The sequence below is a fragment of the Ranitomeya variabilis genome, chromosome 7 (assembly GCF_051348905.1).
Source record: "Ranitomeya variabilis isolate aRanVar5 chromosome 7, aRanVar5.hap1, whole genome shotgun sequence".
Classification (NCBI taxonomy): domain Eukaryota; kingdom Metazoa; phylum Chordata; class Amphibia; order Anura; family Dendrobatidae; genus Ranitomeya; species Ranitomeya variabilis.
The window spans coordinates 151,775,242-151,794,121 of NC_135238.1; positions in this window are offsets into that span (position 1 = coordinate 151,775,242).

The window sequence follows — 18,880 nt, forward strand, 5'->3', positions numbered from 1 at the left end:
TGGAACCTAGGACATACAAAAAGGGAATATTAAGACCATCTAAAAACATGCATACAACATGGTGGTCATGACACTCCCCCCGAAAAATATCCATATGGAACATCTGATAGGTGGAGCTCCACTAGTACATAAGTAACCAAATAAAGCCGACAGGACAATTAGCAAGACTATATGCAATATGACTACACATAAAAAGTACAAAAACACATGCAATAATAATACATGGTGAAATGCCCCCTTAAAGCACCAATTGCCAATACAGTCCAATGTGATTGGGTAGGGAATTGCCTCTTTCCTATCACATTGGACTGTATTGGCGATTGGTGCTTTAAGGGGGCATTTCACCATGTATTATTATTGCATGTGTTTTTGTACTTTAAATGTGTAGTCATGTTGTATATGGTCTTGCTAATTGTACTATCGGCTTTGTTATTGGGATGCTTATGTAATAGTTGAGCTCCACATATCAGATGTCCCATGTGGACATATTCCGGGGGGGGTCATGACCACCATGCTGTATGCATGTTTTAAAATGTTCTTAACATTCCCTTTTTGCATGTCTTAGGTTCCCAATAAAGTTATTTGTGTGTTTAAAACTATATGGCATTTTCTGTTCTGTATTCTTTTTGTAAGTACATACTTGTTTCCATACAAAGTGTGGCACCCTGCTATTGATATATTTTTTCTCTTTGATGGAGGTGCACCCTATCTATCTATATACAGGGAGCAGTTTGTGATTGGTGAAGATGTGGTGCAGGTTTGGGGTTTTTCCCAAGAAAAGGCGGTGGCGCTGTGGACGGTTCGAGAGGTGGACCCTGGGCAGAGTCTCAAGGGGGCCCTGCAAATTTTGCCAGTATGGGGCCCCGAAACTCCTAGTGGCAGCCCGGAAATCCTTCATGTCCTCCACATGCTGCAGGTTTTCAGCATCAGAGGAAGCAAAACAGCAGCATAGCATCACAGAGCCTCTGTCATGCTTCACCATAGGCAGGTCGTTCTTTTCATCATCGTTCTTACTTGTAAACAACTGATCTATAGACCCAAAAACTGTCAGGTTGGTTTCTGTGATAGTGGTGTGCTTGAAATAAACTGGACGTCTGGCTTAGCTCATTAGCTAAGCTATAGGCCCGCCCTGTTATGTCAAAGGACAACCCCATGAGTGCAGGTAGAAAAATTAAAGGAGAATTTTGTGAAAAATATACATTTACTAAAACCAGAAAACCTACATGTTTCCAGTAAATGCTTTTAAGCAGATGATCATTAGTAAGATTGTCACAAAGGGAATTTATTGTGTTGAGACATCTGATATATGGGTATTTATTGAGAAATAGGAGTACATTTTGACCAACCACACAGTGCCGCCATGGATGTAGTCATTTCCAGCTTGCAAACAGTTTCACTTCCAGACAATATCAGTAAGTCAGAACATCTCTTGGGAAGAAGATAACATTTGGCATGAAACCTATTTACAGACATTCACAAAATATCCTGACAACTGTGGCCATCTGCTATCCAGTTTTGCAGTTGCAACTCAGACAAATACAGAGGTTATTGTGTGTAACACACCATGATATAATGTGGCCATACACTCTCAGTAGCTATCAGCTGAACAGGTATTTGGACAACAGATACGTATTTCTCCTGACGTATTCATACACATGATTAGTTCAGCCAAGCATCCATATGTTTAACCCCTTAATCCCATATGACGTACTATACCGTCGAGGTGGGGTGGGCCTTAATTCCCGGTGACGGTATAGTACGTCATACGCGATCGGCCGCGCTCACGGGGGGAGCGCGGCCGATCGCGGCCGGGTGTCGGCTGCATATCGCAGCTGACATCCGGCACTATGTGCCAGGAGCGGTCACGGACCGCCCCCGGCACATTAACCCCCGGCACACCGCGATCAAACATGATCGCGGTGTACCGGCGGTACAGGGAAGCATCGCGCAGGGAGGGGGCTCCCTGCGGGCTTCCCTGAGACGATCGGTACAAGGTGATGTACTCACCTCGTACCGAACGTCTTCTCCCTGCAGGCCCCGGATCCAAAATGGCCGAGGGGCTGTATCCGGGTCCTGCAGGGAGCACTTCCGGGTCGGAGCAGGCTGCAGATGAAAGCTGCAGCCTGCTCCGATGAAAGTATGATCGCCGATCTGATAGAGTGCTGTGCACACTATCAGATCTGCGATCTGTGATGTCCCCCCCTGGGACAAAGTAAAAAAGTAAAAAAAAAAATTTCCACATGTGTAAAAAAAAAATAAAATAATTCCTAAATAAATAATAATAAAAAAAAAAATATTATTCCCATAAATACATTTCTTTATCTAAAAAAAACAAACAAAAACAATAAAAGTACACATATTTAGTATCGCCGCGTCCGTAACGACCCAACCTATAAAACTGGCCCACTAGTTAACCCCTTCAGTAAACACCGTAAGAAAAAAAAAAAAAAAACGAGGCAAAAAACAACGCTTTATTACCATACCGCCGAACAAAAAGTGGAATAACACGCGATCAAAAAGACGGATATAAATAACCATGTTACCGCTGAAAACGTCATCTTGTCCCGCAAAAAACGAGCCGCCATGCAGCATCATCAGCAAAAAAATAAAAAAGTTATAGTCCTCAGAATAAAGCGATGCCAAAATAATTATTTTTTCTATAAAATAGTTTTTATCGTATAAAAGCGTCAAAACATAAAAAAATGATATAAATGAGGTATCGCTGTAATCGTACTGACCCGAAGAATATAACTGCTTTATCAATTTTACCAAGCGCAGAACGGTATAAACGCCTCTCCCAAAAGAAATTCATGAATAGCTGGTTTTTGGTTATTCTGCCTCACAAAAATCGGAATAAAAAGTGATAAAAAATGGTCACGTGTCCGAAAATGTTACCAATAAAAACGTCAACTCGTCCCGCAAAAAACAAGACCTCACATGACTCTGTGGACCAAAATGTGGAAAAATTATAGGTCTCAAAATGTGGAGACGCAAAAACTTTTTTGCTATAAAAAGCGTCTTTTAGTCTGGTTTCACACTTGCGTTTTTATCTGCATGCGTTTTTAAAAAAAACCGCATGTGTGAAAAAATGCATGTAAACGCGGTAAAACGCATGCGTTTTTATAGAAAAACACAAGAAAAAAACAAAAAACCCTAACCCTACCCCTAACCCTACCCCTAACCTGAAATACGTGGCACTGAAATACGTGGCACTGAAATATACGTTTATATACGTATATACGTATATAAGTGCCACGATATTTCAGTGGCCACGTATTTAAGTGCCACGTATTTAAGTGCCACGTATTTAAGTGCCACGTATTTAAGTGCCACGTATTTAAGTGCCACGTATTTAAGTGCCACGTATTTACGTGCCACGTATTTACGTGCCACGTATTTTTCAGTGCCTGAAATACGTGGCACTGAAATACGTGGCACTGAAATACGTGGCACTGAAATATTGTGGCACTGAAATATCGTGGCACTTAAATACGTGGCACTTAAATACGTGGCACTTAAATACGTGGCACTTAAATACGTGGCACTTAAATACGTGGCACTTATATACGTGGCACTTATATACGTGGCACTTATATACGTGGCACTTATGACTGTCAGAAAATGTTCAGTAAACGGTTAGGGGTAGGGTTTCAGGTAGAATTGGGGAGTTTCCACTGTTCAGGCACATCAGGGGCTCTCCAAACGCGACATGGCGTCCAATCTCAATTCCAGCCAATTCTGCGTTGAAAAAGTAAAACAGTGCTCCTTCCCTTCCGAGCTCTTCCGTGCGTCCAAAAAGGGGTTTACCCCAACATATGGGGTATCAGCGTACTAGGGACAAATTGAACAACAACTTCTGGGGTCCAAGTTCTCTTGTTATCCTTGGGAAAATAAAAATTTGGGGGGCTAAAAATCATTTTTGTGGGAAAAAAAATATGTTTTATTTTCACGGCTCTGCGTTGTAAACTGTAGTGAAACACTTGGGGGTTCAAAGTTCTCACAACACATCTAGATAAGTTCCTTGGGAGGTCTAGTTTCCAATATGGGGTCACTTGTGGGGGGTTTGTACTGTTTGGGTACATCAGGGGCTCTGCAAATGCAACGTGACGCCTGCAGACCAATCCATTTAAGTCTGCATTCCAAATGGCGCTCCTTCCCTTCCGAGCTCTGTCATGCGCCCAAACAGTGGTCCCTCCCCACAAATGGGGTATCAGCGTACTCCAGACAAATTGGACAACAACTTTTGGGGTCCAATTTATCCTGATACCCTTGTGAAAATACAAAACTGGGGGCTAAAAAATCATTTTTGTGAAAAAAAAAAATAATTTTTATTTTCACGGCTCTGCGTTATAAACTGTAGTGAAACACTTGGGGGTTCAAAGCTCTCAAAACACATCTAGATAAGTTCCTTAGGGGGTCTACTTTCCAAAATGGTGTCACTTGTGGGGGGGTTTAATGTTTAGGCACATCAGGGGCTCTCCAAACGCAACATGGCATCCCATCTTAATTCCAGTCAATTTTGCATTGAAAAGTAAAATAGCGCTTCTTCCCTTCTGAGCTCTGCTATGCGCCCAAACAATGGTTTACACCCACATATGGGGTATCGTCGTACTCAGGACAAATTGCACAACAACTTTTGTGGTCTAATTTCTTCTCTTACCCTTGGGGAAATAAAAAAATGGGGGTGAAAAGATCATTTTTGTGAAAAAATATGATTTTTTATTTTTACGGCTCTGCATTATAAACTTCTGTAAAGCACTTGTTGGGTCAAAGTGCTCACCACACATCTAGATAAGTTCCTTAGGGGGTCTACTTTCCAAAATGGTGTCACTTGTTAGGGGTTTCAATGTTTAGGCACATCAAGGGCTCTCTAAATGCAACATGGCGTCCCATCTCAATTCCAGTCAATTTTGCATTGAAAAGTCAAATGGCGCTCCTTCCCTTCCGAGCTCTGCCCTGCGCCCAAACAATGGTTTACACCCACATATGGGGTATCAGCGTACTCAGGACAAATTGCACAACAATTTTTGGGGTCCAATTTCTTCTCTCACCCTTGGGAAAATAAAAAATTGGGGGTGAAAAGATAATTTTTGTGAAAAAATATGATTTTTTATTTTTACGGCTCTGCATTATAAACTTCTGTAAAGCACTTGTTGGGTCAAAGTGCTCACCACACATCTAGATAAGTTCCTTAGGGGGTCTACTTTCCAAAATGGTGTCACTTGTTAGGGGTTTCAATGTTTAGGCACATCAAGGGCTCTCTAAATGCAACATGGCGTCCCATCTCAATTCCAGTCAATTTTGCATTGAAAAGTCAAATGGCGCTCCTTCCCTTCCGAGCTCTGCCCTGCGCCCAAACAATGGTTTACACCCACATATGGGGTATCAGCGTACTCAGGACAAATTGCACAACAATTTTTGGGGTCCAATTTCTTCTCTCACCCTTGGGAAAATAAAAAATTGGGGGTGAAAAGATAATTTTTGTGAAAAAATATGATTTTTTATTTTTACGGCTCTGCATTATAAACTTCTGTAAAGCACTTGTTGGGTCAAAGTGCTCACCACACATCTAGATAAGTTCCTTAGGGGGTCTACTTTCCAAAATGGTGTCACTTGTGGGGGGTTTCAATGTTTAGGCACATCAGGGGCTCTCCAAATGCAACATGGCGTCCCATCTCAATTCCAGTCAATTTTGCATTGAAAAGTCAAATGGCGCTCCTTTGCTTCCAAGCTCTGCCATGCGCCCAAACTGTGGTTTACCCCCACATATGGGGTATCAGCGTACTCAGGACAAATTGTACAACAACTTTTGGGGTCTATTTTCTCCTGTTACCCTTGGTAAAATAAAACAAATTGGAGCTGAAATAAATTTTGTGTGAAAAAAAGTTAAATGTTCATTTTTATTTAAACATTCCAAAAATTCCTGTGAAACACCTGAAGGGTTAATAAACTTCTTGAAAGTGGTTTTGAGTACCTTGAGGGGTGCAGTTTTTAGAATGGTGTCACACTTGGGTATTTTCTATCATATAGACCCGTCAAAATGACTTCAAATGAGATGTGGTCCCTAAAAAAAAATGGTGTTGTAAAAATGAGAAATTGCTGGTCAACTTTTAACCCTTATAACTCCGTCACAAAAAAAAATTTTGGTTCCAAAATTGTGCTGATGTAAAGTAGACATGTGGGAAATGTTATTTATTAAGTATTTTGTGTGACATATGTCTGTGATTTAAGGGCATAAAAATTCAAAGTTGGAAAATTGCGAAATTTTCAAAATTTTCGCCAAATATTCGTTTTTTTCACAAATAAACGCAAGTTATATCGAATAAATTTTACCACTAACATGAAGTACAATATGTCACGAGAAAACAATGTCAGAATCGCCAAGATCCGTTGAAGCGTTCCAGAGTTATAACCTCATAAAGGGACAGTGGTCAGAATTGTAAAAATTGGCCCGGTCATTAACGTGCAAACCACCCTCGGGGCTTAAGGGGTTAAGATGACAAAAAAGAACTGGCCACAATGCTCATTCTTCAGTAAGCTGACACTGTAGAACTGAATTTCATTTCTGAATTACAGAATAGCTTACAAGCCTGTCATATCACCCCAAATTTGCTGCTATATACACCATAGGGTGCTTTGTCACAGCACAGTCATGCAAAATAAAATTGTGCCAATTAGCTAATAGTAGCTTTCACAAAATAATCACTGAAGCAGATACGAGTCATTGTATGTATTTGTACGGAGCGATCTCAACACTCGCTCGGCTGTAATTAAAACCAAGCTGTCACAGGAGGCCTAGGTGTGAAAGAGCAAATAACACGGGCCCCTGCGATTTCCCTGAAAACTAGGGAAACCCTGACTGACCCTCTACCCAGAGTTTACACTGATGGTGTGGATATCTGGGGCTCCACCCCCGCCCTATCTCCTGTTTCAACCCTAGGCTGAAACTACCACCCAGCCACCCAGTGAAGAGACCTCTAACCAGCACCCACAGTAAGCACAGACAAGGATAACGGAAAATATACACCACGCCGCAGTCATTCAGGAATACACTATAGGTGCAAAGGGCAAAACAAATACAAATATGGAAAGGAGAAAATAAGACAAAGGGAAATGCACCACCAGCAACGATACTCCAACTACCAGCTCACCACTCCAGACCGAGATAACAACGCGCAAGACAGAAGCTATAATCGGCGACGCCCAATGTTCAGAAGAACTATTTAAAGGCAGTGGGCATGGCCCAGCTTCCAATCCGAGCACCAGCTAAATTAACCCCGGACCAGCTAGATAAAATCTAGCCGACGCCACTGAGCACATAGTGGATGAAAGCGGAATTACCACTGTCTGTCGAACGCCCTGGTATGAACAGCCTCCGACATGACAGTACCCTGCCTTCTACGAGGGGCCCCAGGGCCCTCACGGCTTATAGGACCCGGCTTGTCCGGATGACGGCGGTGAAACATACTGACCAGCCGGTCCGCATGAACGTCCGAGGCTGGTACCCAGGACCTTTCCTCAGGCCCATAACCACGCCAGTGAACCAAGTACTGTAAAGTGCAGCGCACTTCACGAGAGTCAACCACCTTGGAGACTTTGAATTCCAAATTACCATCCACCAAGACTGGAGAAGGCATTGCGGTCGCGTCCACAAGACCCACCGTCTTTTTTAGCAACAATCTGTGGAACACGTTGTGTATCTTAAACACCGTAGGAAGCTCCAATCGGTACGCTACAGGGTTAATGACGGCGGCAACCCTAAATGGACCAATAAACCATGGACCCAATTTAAGGGACGGTATCTTGAGTCTTATGTTTTTTGTGGATAACCACACCCAGTCATCCACACTCAGGTCCGGACCTGGCACACGCCTACTGTCAGCCACACGTTTGTACCTAGCACCCACACTCAACAGGCGCTGTTTAACTCTCCTCCAGACTGTTGACAATTGTGCTCCTAACTGGTCTTCCTCCGGAACGCCGGAAGAGCCCCTCTGACTCAAAGTACAAAATTGAGGATGTAGCCCGTAAAGACAAAAAAACAGAGAATCCCCAGACGACTCCTGGCGGTGATTATTTATGGCAAACTCAGCCAAAGGAAGGAACGTAGACCACTCCTCCTGGTTATCAGAGACAAAGCAGCGTAAGTACTGTTTCAAATTTTGGTTCATACGCTCAGTCTGACCATTTGACTGAGGATGAAACGCCGAAGAATGAGACAACTTGATCCCCAACAGTGAGCAAAATGCTTTCCAAAATTTTGCCACAAACTGAGTACCCCTATCAGACACAATGTCTGAGAACCCCATGAAGTCTGACCACCTCCTGCACAAATACCTGAGCCAGAGTCTTAGCGTTAGGCAAAGAAGGCAAAGACACAAAGTGCGACATTTTTGAAAACCGATCAACAATCACCAAGATGACCGTGTTTCCAGCTGAGGAGGGCAAATCAGTAATGAAATCCATGGAGATTTCCGTCCATGGCTTACTAGGTACCTCAAGAGGAAGTAGTGTGCCAACAGGACGGGAGCGGGGCGTCTTAGCCCTAGCGCACGTGGTACAAGCTGCCACGTATGAGACCACGTCCTGTCGGATCTTGGGCCACCAAAACCGACGTGACACCAACTCCAAGGTACCTCTAAACCCTGGATGGCCAGCCAGGACAGCATCATGATGCTCCGCCAAAACTTTTAAGCGGAGATGAAGCGGTACAAAAGATTTGTTGATGGGAAGCTCAGATGGTACCTCCTCCTGAGCCTCAGCAATCTCAGCCTCAACCTCGGTAGTGAGAGCCGAAACCACAACACCCTTTTGGTGGATGGGTACTGGATCCTCCCGAGGATCTCCCCCTGGAAAACACCTGGACAGAGCATCCGCCTTAGTGTTTTTAGACCCCAGTCTGTGACAACAAAATTGAACCGTGTGAAAAACAATGCCCAGCGAGCCTGCCTGGGGGACAGACGCTTGGCTGACTCCAAATACAGCAGATTCTTATGATCGGTAATAACAGTTACCTGATGAACAGACCCCTCCAAGAAGTGTCGCCATTCCTCAAAGGCCAACTTGATAGCCAACAACTCCCTGTTGCCGATATCGTAGTTACGTTCGGCGGACGACAGTTTCTTGGAAAAATAGGCGCATGGACGCAAATCACTCAAAGATGAGCCTTGTGACAGTACCGCCCCCACACCAACCTCAGACGCATTGACTTCCACAACAAAAGGTTTTGAAACGTCTGGCTGCACAAGAATGGGGGCTGAAACAAAACTGTTCTTAAGAAACTCAAATGCGCGCACAGCAGCCTCAGGCCAAACGGAGAAATTGGTACCCTTTTTAGTCATGTCAGTTAGCGGTTTAGCAATGATGGAAAAATCCTTGATAAATTTCCTATAGTAGTTAGAAAACCCAAGGAACCGCTGAAGTGCTTTCAGGTTATCAGGCCGTTCCCAATGCAGCACCGCTTGCACCTTAGCGGCGTCCATTTTAAAACCAGAAGCAGACACGATATAACCCAAGAAAGGCAACTCTTGAACAGAAAATACACATTTCTCAAGTTTAGCATACAGCTTATTCTCTCTGAGAAGCTGTAACACCTGCCTGACATGATCTAAATGAGTATCACGGTCGCAAGAATATATGAGAATGTCATCTAGGTACACAATAACGAATTTCCCCAAAACATGCGAAAACACATCATTGATGAAATGTTGGAACACTGCAGGTGCGTTAGTCAACTCAAATGGCATCACCAAATTTTCAAAATGATCCTCAGGGGTATTAAAAGCCGTCTTCCACTCATCACCTTGATGGACTCTTATGAGGTTGCACGCCCCCCTGAGGTCAAGCTTGGTGAACCACTTAGCACCTGCCACCTGGTTGAACAAATCTGGTATTAGTGGCATAGGGTACGGATCACGAACCGTAATCTGGTTCAACTCCCTGAAATCCAAACATGGGCGTAATCCGCCATCTTTCTTCTTCACGAAGAAGAACCCTGCTGCCACAGGCGAGGATGAAGGTCTGATGTGCCCTTTGCTCAAACTTTCAGCAATGTAATCTTTTAACGCTTGTCTCTCCGGACCGGAGATGTTGAACATCTTTGCTTTAGGCAATTTGGCCCCTGGTTTAAACCTGATAGAACAGTCATAGGGGCGATGTGGCGGCAACTCTGAACAACCCTTCTCAGAGAACACATCCACAAAATCCAGAAGTGACTCCGGAACGCTTGAAGTCACAGCAGACACACATGTGGCCAGGCAATTCTCCTGGCAGAACTCGCTCCATTGAATTATGTCCTGAGTTTTCCAGTCAATTACCGGGTTGTGCATGGACAACCATGGAAAACCCAAAACCACCTGAGCAAGAAGATTCCTGAGCACCTTACATGTAACCCGCTCGGAATGTAGAACTCCAATGTGGAGTTTCACCTCAGCCACAAATTCAGTAATCTCCCCCTGTGAGAGAGGAGCAGCATTGATGGTGACCACGCGAATAGGATGAGGCAGTTTTTCGATCTTAAAACCAGAAGTGCGCGCAAACTCCTCATCAATGAGATTTGTGGCTGAACCACTATCTACAAAAACAGTAATTGGCAGCTCACTGCCAGCGATCATAACCTTAGCAGGGAGTATGCATTGAGAAACCACCATGGAGGATATACATAAGCTCAGATTGGTCTCCTCCACACACTCTGAGCTTAGAAGTTTTCCGCTGTTGCGTTTTTCTTAGACAGCAGAGGACAGATGTTAATAAAATGACCAGTCTTACCGCAGTAAAAACATGCTCCCTGCTTCCTGAGCTCAGGGGCTCGACGCTTCACATGTGACACCCCTGCGATTTGCATAGGCTCCGTGGGCTCACCTGCAGCAACCACACGTGAACCTAAACCCTCTCCCATAGGCGGTGTCTCATGCTCCCCCTGACGCAAACGGCGATCAATGAGGACAACCAGACTCATAGCGGAATCTAGAGAAGTAGGAGTCTCGTACATCAGAAGGGCTTTTTTAACCCTTCCAGAAACCCCATGAATAAACTGACTCTGCAGCGCTGGATCATTCCTCTGTGTATCAATCGCTCAGCGACGAAATTCAGAACAGTAATCCTCTGCAACTCGCTCCCCCTGGCGAATAGTGCGTATCTTAGATTCTGCTAGAGCCATTCTGTCAGGTTCATCATAAATATTTCCAAGAAAGGAAAAAAACTCTCCACAGAGTCAAATGCAGCAGAATCAGATGGTAAAGAAAACGCCCATGCTTGGGGATCCCCGCTTAACAATGACAACACCAGACCCACACGCTGAGCCTCATTACCCGAGGAGATCGGGCACATACGGAAAAATAGTTTGCAAGCTTCACAAAAAGAAACAAATTTACTGCGTTCCCCAGAAAATTTTTCAGGCAAAGGAAACTTAGGCTCAGCAACTTTACCTGTCGCTCCAGCTTGCACATTAGATACTGCAAGTCCCTGTTGCTGCACTGCCCCCCCTCAACTCAGTGACCTGTAGGGACAGCGCCTCCAACTGGCGGGTTATGGAAGTCATGGGATCCATGACAAAACAAAAAAAAAAAAGGAAACCTTTTTTTTTTTTTTTTTTTTTAAGGCCGATTATAATGTCACAGGAGACCTAGGTGTGAAAGAGCAAATAACCCGGGCCCCTGCGATTTCCCTGAAAACTAGGGAAACCCTGACTGACCCTCTACCCAGAGTTTACACTGATGGTGTGGATATCTGGGGCTCCACCCCCGCCCTATCTCCTGTTTCAACCCTAGGCTGAAACCACCACCCAGCCACCCAGTGAAGAGACCTCTAACCAGCACCCACAGTAAGCACAGACAAGGATAACGGAAAATATACACCACGCCGCAGTCATTCAGGAATACACTATAGGTGCAAAGGGCAAAACAAATACAAATATGGAAAGGAGAAAATAAGACAAAGGGAAATGCACCACCAGCAACGATACTCCAACTACCAGCTCACCACTCCAGACCGAGATAACAACGCGCAAGACAGAAGCTATAATCAGCGACGCCCAGTGTTCAGAAGAACTATTTAAAGGCAGTTGGCGTGGCCCAGCTTCCAATCCGAGCACCAGCTAAATTAACCCCGGACCAGCTAGATAAAATCTAGCCGACGCCACTGAGCACATAGTGGACAAAAGTGGAATTACCGCTGTCTGTCGAACGCCCTGGTATGAACAGCGTCCGACATGACACAAGCATCATCAGGGGGCAGAAGCAGCGGTCACTGTCTCTGAAAAGAATTGTCATCAGTGACACTCATTTTAGGGGCTGGGCTAGTACCTGTGCGATGTGCACTTTGCGATGCGCACAATGACAGTGCGCTCTCTTGCCGCTGGCTCAGATCAGCAGTAACAAGCTGGCAAGAGTGCAGAGTGCACTGTTAGTGTGTGTTCTAAGTCTACTCAGCGTGCAGATACCAGTGCTGCCCCCACAAGTGACAAATTATGCTGTAATCATACTGACTAGTAGAAAAGCATTATCTTATCACTAGCAACTGCACAGTGAACAACATATAAAAATAAAAATTAGTACTTGAACTGCTGTCTGTGTGTTAATTCTGTCTCCCGAATATCAGAATAAGGCAAGTTTCACATTTGAGCTCTACACTGAGCACTTGATGTTGAGGTATCTGTCTAAACTCCAAATTCATACTGAATCTCCTGTGGAACCATTCACTATAATGGGGCAGATTGAACCCAAGGTGAGTCTAGCCTCTTATCTAGTAGGTCTACTCAAAAGACTGGTAAACCACACTTTTGTGCATGAATAAAATTAAAGAAAGCAACCAGAATGGAGGCCAAAAGGAGTCCAAGTTGAGCCTATCTGCCCCATATAGTGAATGGTTTCAGCAGAAGTTCAGTCCGAATCCTATTTTCTCCAGTGCTCCGTGCAGGGCACAAGGTAAATGTGCACTTACTTCCTAACTTTCGATGACAATAAGGAGAGAAACACTGCGACATGCATTGTGCACCACAGCAATTATTACTGTACACGAAGCCAATACCTTACCCTCATCCAGGCCCTTATATGCCCACACAGAAACAGTGCTCCCAAAGAAGCCCATTAGTATTCCCACAGAGTATGTTAATGCGTCTCATGGTGTTCAGCTCACACAGTATAATGCCCCAGAGTGTCCCCATACAGTATGATGCTCCCCATACAGTACATTCCCACACACACAGTATAAGGCATACAGTCTAACACCCTCAAATTCCACACACAGCTGTTACATCAAAACACACAACCAAGCTACATTAACACACACACAACTCCGCTACATCAACACGCACACACAACCCCGCTACATCAACACACGCACACACAACTCCGCTACATCAACACGCACACAAATCTGCTACATCAACACACACCTACAGTCAGACTGAATAGGGGGGTTACGCTTAAAGGGTCATTTCCCTGTGGTGGGTGCAATGTATGTCCCTTTATGATACCTACCAAGAATACCTTTTTTAATCCGGTAGACTCAACCATCCACTCTCTCAAGCACTACATTAACTGTAAGACAAGGGATGTAATTTATGTCTTCATCTGCCCGTGTGGTAAACCGTATGTGGGACAAACCTCTCAGGAACTGAGAAAGAGAATACAGAAACATATGTCTACCATTCATCTGGCGGCTACGGATCAGCGCAAGGGTAAGCCCCTCACCCCGGTAGCTGCACATTTTTTGGCAGCTCATGGGTGTTCCACCTCTAAAATCAGCATCGTGGGCTTACAGAAGGTCCCATATGGTGGGAGGGGTGGCAATCCACACAAGCGATTCCTCCAAATTGAATCTAGGTGGATTTTCAACCTAAGGTCAATGGCGCCACAGGGCCTTAATGAAGAGCTCTTATTTACGGGGTTCTTAGGTTGAATTGGGAGTCCCATATTTTCGCTCTCTTTCGCGTTGGCCATTATATGCTGTCATTTAATGAAATTAGCATTTAATCTATATGTTTTGGTTTCTATTTTTTAAGGGTCATTCTCCATTTTCTGTGTATTCGGGTGCCATTCACTTTGATCATCACTGGACCTCATTACCTTGGTGCTTTTATTGGCTATTGACAACATTCAAGTTCACTCAAGTTCTACAATAATTTCCCTGGACCTTGGTTTAATATGGACTTTGCCAACAATTGACCGTCAACACATTTGTCTTCAAGATGTAGATCTTTTTATGGTTTTTATGGTCTTTATCTTTCAAGGGGTACTTTATATCTCTTGTGCACTCAGGTGCCACTCTGATCTTTGTCGGATCTTATCATTATCTTGGTACTCTTATTGGTCAGCTATAATATTCAAGCTCATGGATCTTTTCGTCTACATCAACTTTTCTGGACTTCGGCTGAATATGGACTTTGCTAATGATTGACCGCCAATATATTCTTCTTCAGGATGTGGGACTCCTCATGAGCTCACATTGGCCAGTCCAGCTTTGGACCAGTATTGTTAATTCATTGATATACCATATATGTGACTAATTCTTGGCACATTGTGTATACCTTGAGGGTTGTCATGTGACTATATATATATATATATATATATATATATATATATATATATATATATATAAAAAAAAGAAAGACAGCACAAAAAAAAAAAACATTTGAAAAAAAAAAAAGGGCTTTAATGCCTGAACGGCGTGGCGACGTTTCGGATATCTTTATCCTTTTTCAAGCTTGAAAAAGGATAAAGATATCCGAAACGTCGCCACGCCGTTCAGGCATTAAAGCCCTTTTTTTTCAATTTTTTTTTTTTGTGCTGTCTTTCTTTTTTTCATCTATTACCAAAGACCATTTCAACAGTGGTTGGGAAGACGCTGCACTACAGTTTGGTAATATAAGATGCTGTTCCGATTTTGAACCATATATATATATATATATATATATATATATATATATATATATATATATGTGTATTTTTTTAAGTATGTCCAATAAAATTGTTTTGGCTTGGATCTAGCAGCCAGCCTTTGACTCAGCTATCTGGGCCCATGCCCACTGTTTATATGTGGTCAGGGCTCGTGAGACCGAATCCGTTTTGGTTCCCTAACATAATACCTGCTTTTTCTGTCCTCTTTCCTGTAGGGATCCCCTCATGCTGGTTTCTTACCATAGTTTTTTTGCCATAAGGTGTGCTCATCCACATATACATCATCCATAGGCATTGGGCATGTCCTCCAATGATATGGGCCCCATGCTACAGTGTAGGTGTGCTCATCATTTTTTATCCCCATTTGCTTTGGACTTATGGTATTACCAGCTCATGCGATTGGGCTCCTGTCTAGTCGGGTCGGGGCCATCATGTCACTATGTGTTCCCATCCATAGTCACACCATCTTGTTGCTATGGCCCTTGCTGCAGACACACTTTGCTATCGCTCCTGGCCAATGCTGATTAGGATCTTCAGGCATATATTTTATTATTTGTCATCTTGGTTGGTATTTTCCTGTGTTTTCCCCAACTTGTAATTGACTTGCCAGCTGTGTATCACTGTTATGCCCTTTACTTACTTTGCTCTGGACCATAAACATGCCGCACTATGGTTGCCCTGTATTCTCCTTTGTGTGCTGCACATACTAATTGCTTTGCCTTGCGCCTATGATTTGTGCTCTCATCGGCGCGTGCGCGCTTTGCTCCCCCTAGTGTAGCCGTTGCGCATGTGCATGGGCACCATGACAACGACATACACTTCCGGCTATAGCCACTTCCTGAAGCACTCCATGCGGCGGCTGCGACTGGCGCGCTAACTCGTCTCTGCACACCGGTTCGTACTTACTTAATTATTGCTCAGCTGTATATTTACCTCTGAAATGACTGACGACCTTACTTCCCCTGACGAAGCTGCAATCGCAGCGATACGCGTGGGGCTCTCGCCTCACCCCCTACTTGGTCCCATGCCTTTCTCTGACCATCTTAACTGACCTGATTTTTTAGCACCAGTGCTGCTATCTTTATTTTTTTGCACCATTTGTTCCATCCTGACTGATTCCACGAGTCCATTGCCTTCTATCTATATTGGTACTATGCTTCACTCCTAGCTAACAACCTTATCTGGGGGTGTTTTTCCATTATTTTTGGGTAGGTGGTACGCTCATAGCTTATTTAAGCATATATTATTGTAGGGCATGCTATGGTCAGTATTGGTGTCATACATATGCGCACATTACTGCTATCTATTGAGCCCAATTTAATGTCTTGACTATAACTATAGTGTATTGTGTACCATCACTTAGTTTCTAGTCATTCTATTTGTTAAATTGGATATTTGCAGTTCATCTGTCAGTTTTCTTGCTGTACTAAATTTATGTACAAGGGACATTACATATTTTGCATCAATATAGCCTAGCACATTATTTATACTCATATTGTTTAGCATCATTATGCTTCGCTTAAAGCTATACTATACATGATTTGTATAGGGGTGGGGGTTATTGGTCCTATATATAGGTCCATTTTAAATGGTTTTATTCTGTGTCTATTGTTTTTTGAGGTGTTATTAAAGTATTTTTTGACCTTTGTATTTCTCGGGTGTGCATACCATTTCTTGGTCTAGTCTATTTTTCTTTGTTCTTTGTTCATATTATTCCACAGACCAGGTCTTGCACCCTGCTTTATTATAGATACAGGGGTGCACCCCTTATATATATATATTTATTTACATCAACACACGCACACACAACTCCGCTACATCAACATACGCACACACAACTCCGCAACATCAACACAAGCACACACAACTCCGCAACATCAACACACGCACACACAACTCCGCTACATCAACACAAGCACACACAACTCCGCTACATCAACACAAACACACACAACTCTGCAACATCAACACAAGCACACACAACTCCGCTACATCAACACAAGCACACACAACTCCGCTACATCAACACACGCACACACAACTCCGCTACATCAACACAAGCACACACAACTCCGCAACATCAACACAAGCACACACAACTCCGCTACATCAACACAAGCACACACAACTCCGCTACATCAACACACGCACACACAACTCCGCTACATCAACACACGCACACACAACTCTGCTACATCAACGCACGCACACACAACTCCGCTACATCAACACACGCACACACAACTCCGCTACATCAACGCACGCACACACAACTCCGCTACATCAACACACGCACACACAACTCCGCTACATCAACGCACGCACACACAACTCCGCTACATCAACACACGCACACACAACTCCGCTACATCAACGCACGCACACTTTGCCTGTAACCTGCTCCTCTTTCTTGCTGCCTAGTCAGGTGACCGGACACTGGCACATGACCTAAGAGTCCAGGACCGGACTCAAGTTAGTCTGCAGTCAGCTATTAGATATTAGTTAGCTATTCGATTTTCATGCATGGTGAATTAGCTATTAGATTTTCATGTATGATGAATTATACATAGAGTGGATATTGTTTTGGTAAAATTTTGTTCTTTGACTACTTGTGGTCCTGGGTTATTCACGTAAATCGGTTATTTTTGTCGCGTATAATCAAACGTACTCAATCGCACATAACTTCAATTTGAAAACAGGTACCCTTGACCACTAGTTCTCAAAATGAACATATCAATGTCCTAAATAATATTTGTCAAAAAAATTATCAACTCTATGCGTAGTTCTGAAGTTATTCACATAAATCAATATCCACTCTATGTATAATTCACCATACATGAAAATCGAATAGCTAACTAATAACTAATAGCTAACTGCCATACATGAAAATCGAATAGCTAATAACTAATAGCTAACTGCCATACATGAAAATCGAATAGCTAACTAATAACTAATAGCCAACTGCCATACATGAAAATCGAATAGCTAATAACTAATAGCTAACTGCAGACTAACTTGAGTCCGGTGAGTCCAGGCTGGAACTTCAGACTTAAAAAAGTTGTCCACTACAATATTTTTTTTTTTTCATAAATCTTGCAATTATGTGCTACTGAAAATATCCACTGTCTTTATTTTAGCAATATTACTTTTTATCATGCTGTAGCAGCACATCTTCAGTGCTGGATCCAGCTCTCATGGGGTTAATCGACAACTTCCTTTCTCCTGAGTTATTGTGCTCTAATACTACAAGTTCCATGATGCATTGCACTGCCACTAAGCAGGAACCTCCTCTAGCTTCAAAAAGATTTGTGATGTCATTTCTGTCCAACCTCCTCTTTTACATTTGTCCAACCCACACTCCATTACACACAGATGGATAGATAGATAGATACAGATATATCTATATATCTATGTCTATTTCCATAGATATGTCCATATCCATGTTTCTAAACCCCCTTCACCCCTGGAGCTTTTTTCGTTTATCTCTCCCCTTCTTTCCAGAGCCATAATGTTTCCATCAATATGGCCATGTGAGGGCTTATCTTTTGCGGGACAAGTTCTACTTTTGAACGACACCATTGGTTTTACCATGTCGTGTAACAGAAAATGTGAAAAAAAGTCAAAGTGCGATGAAATTGCAAAAAAAAGTGCAATCCCACACTTGTTTTTTGATTGGCTTTTTTGCTAGGTTCACTAAATGCTAAGGCTGTGCACACGTTGCGGATTTGATTGCAGATCCGCGGTGTAGTGCTCAACCAATGTAAGTCTATGGGAGCAGCAAACTTGTTGTGCACATGCTGCGGAAAAAGACACACCGAAACGCAGCTTTTTTTCAGCAGCATATCACTTCTTTTTTGTCAAACTGCAGCGTTTCTGCACCCATAGACTTTCATTGAGTCGGGCACATCTGCAGCAAAACCGCAGATGTAAAAAAGAGCTGCAGTTTAGATGCGGATGTGGGTACGAGAAACGCTGCAGTTCGG